The sequence below is a fragment of the Kogia breviceps genome, chromosome X (assembly GCF_026419965.1).
Source record: "Kogia breviceps isolate mKogBre1 chromosome X, mKogBre1 haplotype 1, whole genome shotgun sequence".
NCBI classification, from domain to species: domain Eukaryota; kingdom Metazoa; phylum Chordata; class Mammalia; order Artiodactyla; family Physeteridae; genus Kogia; species Kogia breviceps.
In genome coordinates this window covers 27,988,845-27,996,722 of record NC_081330.1, presented here as the reverse complement: position 1 = coordinate 27,996,722, position 7,878 = coordinate 27,988,845, and positions in this window count along the sequence as shown.

Genomic DNA, 7,878 nt, shown 5'->3' with positions numbered 1-7,878 from the left:
AAAAATATCAGGCAGGCACAAACAACAACTCCCCCTTTCCCAGGCCATGTTTGGGTCTGCAAGCTTCATGTCAGACACCTTGGATGTCCATTCACTCTCCTGGGTACTCTAAGTTCTCTTCTTCAGTCAAATTAGAGCACTTGAAACCTATGTATTTGGTCACCTTTGCAGGATCACCTTCCCTGAGTTTTAATTCTCATGCTATACTTTCCACTTTTGATCATTACAATAAAGAGTCATGTAAAATGATTTTCTGCTGACTATTAAAAATATCGTTGAGGACAATATCCAATATAGTACATATTTGCACCTCCAGCCCAAACTATGCAGCACCAGCCTCATGTATGCAGCTGCCCGTCTGGCATTGCCACTTAGATATTTCAAAAGAAACAGACTCAACAAATTCAAGAACAAATACATCATCTCCTCCCTGCTCTTGACCCTCAACCTGATTTTCATCAGTGTTCCACCTCTCAGAGAATGGCACCACCATTTAGCCTGTCACACAGATCAGAATCATAGGAGTCATCCTTTTTTTTTTTTAGTAGAAAACCATAAATTTTTATTTGTTCACAGTTAAACACAAGCAACTGCCTTGACATTTTAGAACATTCTAAGAAGGACAGCAAACCCTTTTGATTGCAATTCCCATTCACTAAGATTGTACCATTTCCCCTTGCAGTTCACGCTTATGGCATTTGATGTGGATTGTTTGACGTGCTTTTAAGATCAAGACGGGAAGGTGTAAACATTTTGACAAGATATGACTTTCTTAAATTTAGCTAAAAGCAGTCAGCCGAAAAAATCTGTTTCTCGCTGATGGGACCCCGTTTTAAACTGCAAGTTAGCCACATGTGGTTGATCCATGATTGAGTTACAAAACTAGATTACATCTTAGCAAAATCTGTTCCTCTGTAATATAATTATGGTCCACAGAAGTCTTCTGAAAAGTGATCACTGATTCTTCCTAGTGCAACATGCCTGGCTGCCTCTTCAATAAGCCGAAGTATCTGCCGAGAGCAGCGCGGTACCCTCCTGTCCAAACACTGTATGGAGGTGGGGAAAAGGAGGAGGGGTTGGTCTGTGGGAGAGGGGGTCTCCTCTAAAAGATCTACTCCAGTGGTTCAACTAGTCTACTTATCCCCAAGGATGGACAATTCTGTGGCACTGGGACAGGAAGTGGGAGAGAAAGCTCCTCTGCCTTTGTTAACTCGTTTCAAGGCCAGAAGCCATCGTGGGCACAGGTGCTGACTATCTGACTATCAGGCAGGTTCCACCTGTAGTTACAGCCACTCTTCTCTCAGGTCGGCCCATACAGACTGCAGGACAGTGTGGAGAAGATGGAAACACCGCTCCCCCGGACACATCAGAGTCATGGACAGGGAAATGAGCCACGTGGGGACAAGGGTCACAGCAGCAGCCCAGGGGCCAGGCCCCAACCTCAATGTGTTCTTTCATCCATAGAGAAAAGCTTAATCAAGTACAATCAATTCCTCTGCCACAGTCTGGGAGAGGGGGAGGGCAGGGCCATGTGTCAGAGAACTGTGGATGTAAACAGATACACCAACATCTTCCCATACTCACGGCTGGTCAATTTTAACGCACATACCTCGAAGAGTGAAAATGCCCAGAGTAAGACATGCTGATTTGGGTCATTCCATGAAAGACAGCTTTCTTCCCCACAGGAGACACACACTTCTGGGTGGGCTCAGGCTGCTCCTGGGGCCACTCTGCGGAGACGGCTGGCCTCTATGACAGCATCTGCAGAAGGTGGGTGGCACTCCACCTCAACGGCAGCTCTGGACTGAGTCTTCACTGCCCAAACCTTCCTTAGACCTGTCCCCACTTTCTACCACCTCTTACTGCTTCGGGTTAGAAAAACTGCATCTTCGCGTAGTACTGTCTTTCACTTGTTCTTCAGTTATTTCTTTCTGGTTTCAAGTGGTATGTTCTAGTATTTGGTGAAAATTCACATTGGCTAGTCATAGCACTTTTGTTATATTCCCTACACTTCTCTTAACTTTTGCTTGTCTGTAAAGGTTTTAATTTCTCTGTCAAATCTGAATGAGATCCTTGCTGGGTAGAGTAATCTTGGTTGTAGGTTTTTCCCTTTCATCACTTTAAATATGTCCTGCCACTCCCTTCTGGCTTGCAGAGTTTCTGCTGAAAGATCAGCTGTTAACCTTATGGGGATTCCCTTGTGTGTTATTTGTTGCTTTTCCCTTGCTGCTTTTAATATTTTTTCTTTGTATTTAATTTTTGATAGTTTGATTAATATGTGCCTTGGAGTATTTCTCCTTGGATTTATCCTGTATGAGACTCTCTGTGCTTCCTGGACTGGGTAGTATTTTCTTTCCCATGTTAGGGAAATTTTCAACTATAATCTCTTCAAATACTCAGATCCTTTCTTTTTCTCTTCTTCTGGGACCCCTATAATTCGAATGTGGGTGCATTTAATGTTGTCCCAGAGGTCTCTGAGACTGTCCTCAGTTCTTTTCTTTTCTTTTTCTTTTTTTTTTTTTTTTTTGCGGTACGCGGGCCTCTCACTGTTGTAGCCTCTCCCATTGCGGAGCACAGGCTCCGGATGCGCAGGCTCAGCAGCCATGGCTCACGGGCCCAGCCGCTCGGCGGCACATGCAATCTCCCCAGACCAGGGCACAAACCCACGTCCCCTGCATCGGCAGGTGGACTCTCAACCACTGCGCCACCAGGGAAGCCCCCTCAATTCTTTTCATTCTTTTTTCTTTATTCTGCTCTGTGGTAGTTATTTCCACTATTTTATCTTCCAGGTCACTTATGTGTTCTTCTGCCTCAGTTATTTGCTATTGATTGATTCCTTCTAGAGAATTTTTAATTTCATTTATTGTGTTGTTCATCATTGTTTGTTTCCTCTTTAGTTCTTCTAGGTCATTGTTAAATGTTTCTTGTATTTTCTCCATTCTATTTCCAAGATTTTGGATCATCTTTACTATCATTACTCTGAATTCTTTTTCAGGTAGACTGCCTGTTTCCTCTTCATTTGTTAGGTCTGGTGGGTTTTTACCTTGCTCCTTCATCTGCTGTGTGTTTCTCTGTCTTCTCATTTTGCTTAACTTACTGTGTTTCGGGTCTCCTTTTCACAGGCTTCAGGTTCATAGTTCCCATTGTTTTTGGTGTCTGTCCCCAGTGGGTGAAGTTGGTTCAGTGGCTTGTGTAGGTTTCCTGGTGAAGGGGACTGGTGCCTGTGTTCTGGTGGGTGGGGCTGGATCTTGTCTTTCTGGTGGGCAGGGCTGCATCTGGTGGTGTGTTTTGGGGTGTCTGTGAACTTATTATGATTTTAGGCAGCCTCTCTGCTAATGGGTGGGGTTGTGTTCCTGTCTTGCTAGTTGTTTGGCATGGGGTGTCCAGCACTGAAGCTTGCTGGCCATTGGGTGGAGCTGGGTCTTAGCATTGAGACGGAGATCTACGGAAAAGCTCTCGCCAATTGATATTACATGGGGCTGGGAGGTCTCTGGTGGTCCAATGTCCTGGAATCAGCTCTCCTACCTCAGAGACTCAGGCCTGACACCAGACCAGAACACCAAGACCCTGTCAGCCACATGGCTTGTGATAACAAAAAGGACAACATACATCCACCAATGCCTTTTTGAAGTGAGGCGGTAGCTCAGGACTTGAGTGGAAGACTGCTTTATTGAGTGCAAGCATGGTAGGCTGAAAAATGGCCTCAGTAGCCTTGCGCTGCAGCTCAGGAGACATCCTTGATGTGTCCTTGTTCCTCAACCTCCATATCAATCTGTTACCAAAACCAATCTCTTTCATCTCCTAAATATCTCTTAAATGTTCAAATCCCACATCTGTTTTTATAGAGCTATGACTAGTATATACAAACTCTTCTCTTACTTCTTCATTTAATAGTGTCATAGACCCACTGGCTTGTGCAAGAGTGCAGACTGGACACTTTTTTGTTTATTCAATAAAACTTGACACTCCCCTCTTTGCTCAGCCCAATCTTTGATGGGTGCTGGAGAAATAGAGATGACCTACCAGACTGGAAGCTCCCTGAAGCTTCCTGCCCTCAGGGAGCTCCCAGTCTGATGAGGGAGACAGACAAATTTCAATTGTTTTTTAGAAGAGATGTGCTGTGCAGTAAGCAGAGGTCAGTAAACACAGGGTACTGAGAGACCACAGAAGAGCAACAAGTTAATCAGATGGGGGGTTTGGAAAGATTTCCTAGGCCTTGAACCATGGGTAATAGTTAGCTGGGAAAGGGACAGTTGAGATTTGAGATAGTCTAGGCAAAAATAATAGTGCATGCAAAGAACAGAAAGAAGAAATATCACTGTGGGTTCAAGGAACTTTAAGGTATTCATTGTGTCTGGAAGTCAGAATTTGAGAGGACTGGGAATTACCAGTAGCCAGATCATTGCTTTGAGTGCCCTGTTGAGGAGTTTTCTCTATCCTGTAGTAGCTGAGAAGCCAAAGTATCCAAACAGAGGAGGGACAAAATCAGATCTGGATATTAAAAAGATCTCTGTGTATATCTAATAGCAAACCCCCCAAATAGATAAAAGAAATGGGGAGGGCTTCCCTGGTGGCGCAGTGGTTGAGAATCCGCCTGCCGATGCAGGGGACACGGGTTCGTGCCCCAGTCCGGGAAGATCCCACATGCCGCAGAGCGGCTGGGCCCATGAGCCATGGCCGCTGAGCCTGCACGTCTGGAGCCTGCGCTCCACAATGGGAGAGGCCACAACAGTGAGAGGCCCGCGTACCACAAAAAAAAAAAAAAAAAGAAAGAAATGGGGAAAAGATTTTTCAAAGGAAATGTAAGGCTTGAACAACATTGTAAACTAACTAGACCTAACAGATATCTATAGAACACTCCACGCAACAATAGCAGAATGCACCTTCTTCTCAAGTGACCATGGAACATTTTACAAGATAAGGCCATATACTAAGCCATAAAACAAGCCTCAGTAAATTTTAAAGGATTGAAATCTTACAAAGTATGTTCTCTGACCACAGTAGAGTAACATTAGAAATAAATAACAGAAAAAAATTAGGGAAATTCACAAATATGTAGAAATTGAACCAGACACTCATATATAACCATGGGTCAAAGAAGAAATAACAAGGGAAATTAGACAATGCTTTGTGATGAATAAAAATGATGGCACAATATACCAAAATCTGTGGGATGAAGTTAAAGCAGTGCTTAGAGGGAAACATGAATAAAGTGGTATTCGATACCAAAGCCAGACAAAGATATCACAACAAAAAAAAACCCAATATCTCTTATGAATATAGATGTAAAAATCATCAACAAAACACTAGCGAGCCAAATGCATTGACATTTAAGAAAGATTATACTCCATGACAAAGTGGAATTTATCCCAGGGATGCAAGGTTGGTTTAACATCTGAAAATTAATAATGTAATACACCATATCAATAGAATAAAAAACAAAAAAGATCACTTCAATAGATGCAGGAAAAGCATTTGAAAAATTCAATACTCCTTTATGATAAAGTAAACTAGAAATAGAAGGGAACTTCCTCATTCTGATAAAGGGCATCTATGAAAAATGCACAGCTAACATCATGGTTAATGGTGAAAGAATGCATGCTTTCCCCACAAGATCAAGAACAAGACAAAACTGTCTACTCTCACCACTTCTATTCAACATTGTACTGGAAGTTCTAGCCAGGGCAATTAAGCAAGAAAATAAAATAAAAGATGCACAGATTAGAAAGGAAAAAGTAAAACTGTCTCTATTTGCAGATGACATGATCTTATATACAGAAAACCCTAAGGAATCCACTGTAAACTATTAGAACTAATAAATGACTTACGCAAAGTTGCAGAATACAAGATGAACACACAAGAATCAGTTGTGTTTCTATCTACTTGAAGTGAACATTCAAAAATGAAATTAAGAAAACAATTCCATTTCACAATATATATTAGTGAAACCATTATGCTGTACACTTTAAACTCACACAGTGATGTATGTCAATTATATCTCAATAAAACTGGGAAAATAAATAAATAAACAAATGATGCTGGGACAACAGGATATCACATGCAAAAGAATGAAGTTGGACCCCTACCACATACCATATATAAAAGTCAACTGAAAATGAATCAAAGACCTAAATGTAAGAGCTAAAACTATAAAAGTCTTAGAAGAAAACATAAGAGTAAATCTTTGTGACCATGTATGAGGTAATGGATTCTTTTGGTATGACATCAAAACTACAGGCAAGAAAAGAAAAAACAGATAAATTGGACTTCATCAAAATTAAAAACTTTTGTGCCTTAAAGGACACCAACAAGAAAGGGAAAAGACATCCCACAGAATGGGAGAAAATATTTGCAAATCATGTATCCAATAAGAGACAAAACTAAAATATGTAAAGAACTCTTACAACTCAAAAATAAAAAGAAAAATAACTCAGTTTAAAAATGGGCAAAGAATTTGTAACTATGTGTGGTGATGGACTTATAATGGTGATCATTTCACAGTACATACAAACATCAAATCATTATGTTGTATACCTAAACTAATATAATGTTATATGTCACTTATACCTCAATAAAAATTATACCTCAAAAAAAGGTAAAAAAATAGGCAAAGGATCTGAATAGACATTTCTCCAAAGAAGATAGACAGGTGGCCAATAATTTTATGAAAAGATGCTCAACATCATTAGCCTTCAGTGAAATGCACTTCAAAGCCCAAGACACACCTACTTCACACCTGCTCGGATGGCTACAATCAAAAAGACATATAATAGCAAGTGTTGGCAAGAAAGTGCAGAAACTGAAACCCTTATTCACAGCGGTGATGTATAAGGGTGCAGCCGCTTTGGAAAGCAGTCTGGCAGTTGCCCAAATGTTAAGCACAGAGTTACCATATGACCCAGCAATTCCATTCCTAGATATAAACTCAAGACAAATGAAAACATATGTCCACTCAAAAACTAGTACATGAATGTTCATGGCAGCATGCATCATAATAGCCAAAAAGTTCGAACAACCCAAATGTCCATCAATTGATGAGTAGATAACTAAAATGTGGTATATCTAGACAATGGAATATTATTCCACAATAAAAAGGAATAAATTACTGGGACTTCCCTGGCAGTCCAGTAGTTAAGACTCTGTGCTTCCACTGCAGGGGGCACGGGTTCGATCCCTGGTCAGGGAAAGAAGATCCCGCGTGCCGTGCAAAAAACAAAACAAAACAAAACAAAACAGACATGGAATAAAGTACTGATACATGCTACAACATGAATTAACTTTGAAAACATGATGCTAAGTGAGAGAAGCCAGTCACCAAAGATCATGTATTGTATGATTCTAATGTTATGGTGTCAAGAATAGGGAAATCTACAGAGACAGAGAGTATATTAGTATTTGCCAAGAGCTGGGAAGGTTGGAAGGGAATGGGGAGTGACTGCTAATGGTTATTGGGGTTTCTTTTTGAGGTGGTGAAAATGTTCTAAAATTAGATAGGTGATGATGGTTGCACATATCTGTGAAATACTAAAAGCCATTGAACTGTACCTTTTAAAAAAGTGAATTGTATGGTATGTGAATTATATCTCAGTAAAGCTGTTATCAAGAAAAATCTCTGTGATGACAGGTGCAGAAAAGAAACTGGAGGTGAGACTGAGGCCACGGAAGGACTGGTGCATGATCTAGGCAGGAGAGAAATGGGCCTGAACTGGAACAGAGTTTATGGAATAGAAGTAAGAGAGATTCCAGGTAGAGATAGGCCAGGACTTGGTGACGATTCGTTTTCGGCTTGGTTCTTAGCTCCCTACATAGTATATGTCCTGATACTACCAGTTTGTATCCGTGAATTGCTCTGCATCTACAAAACCTGCTGTTCCACGC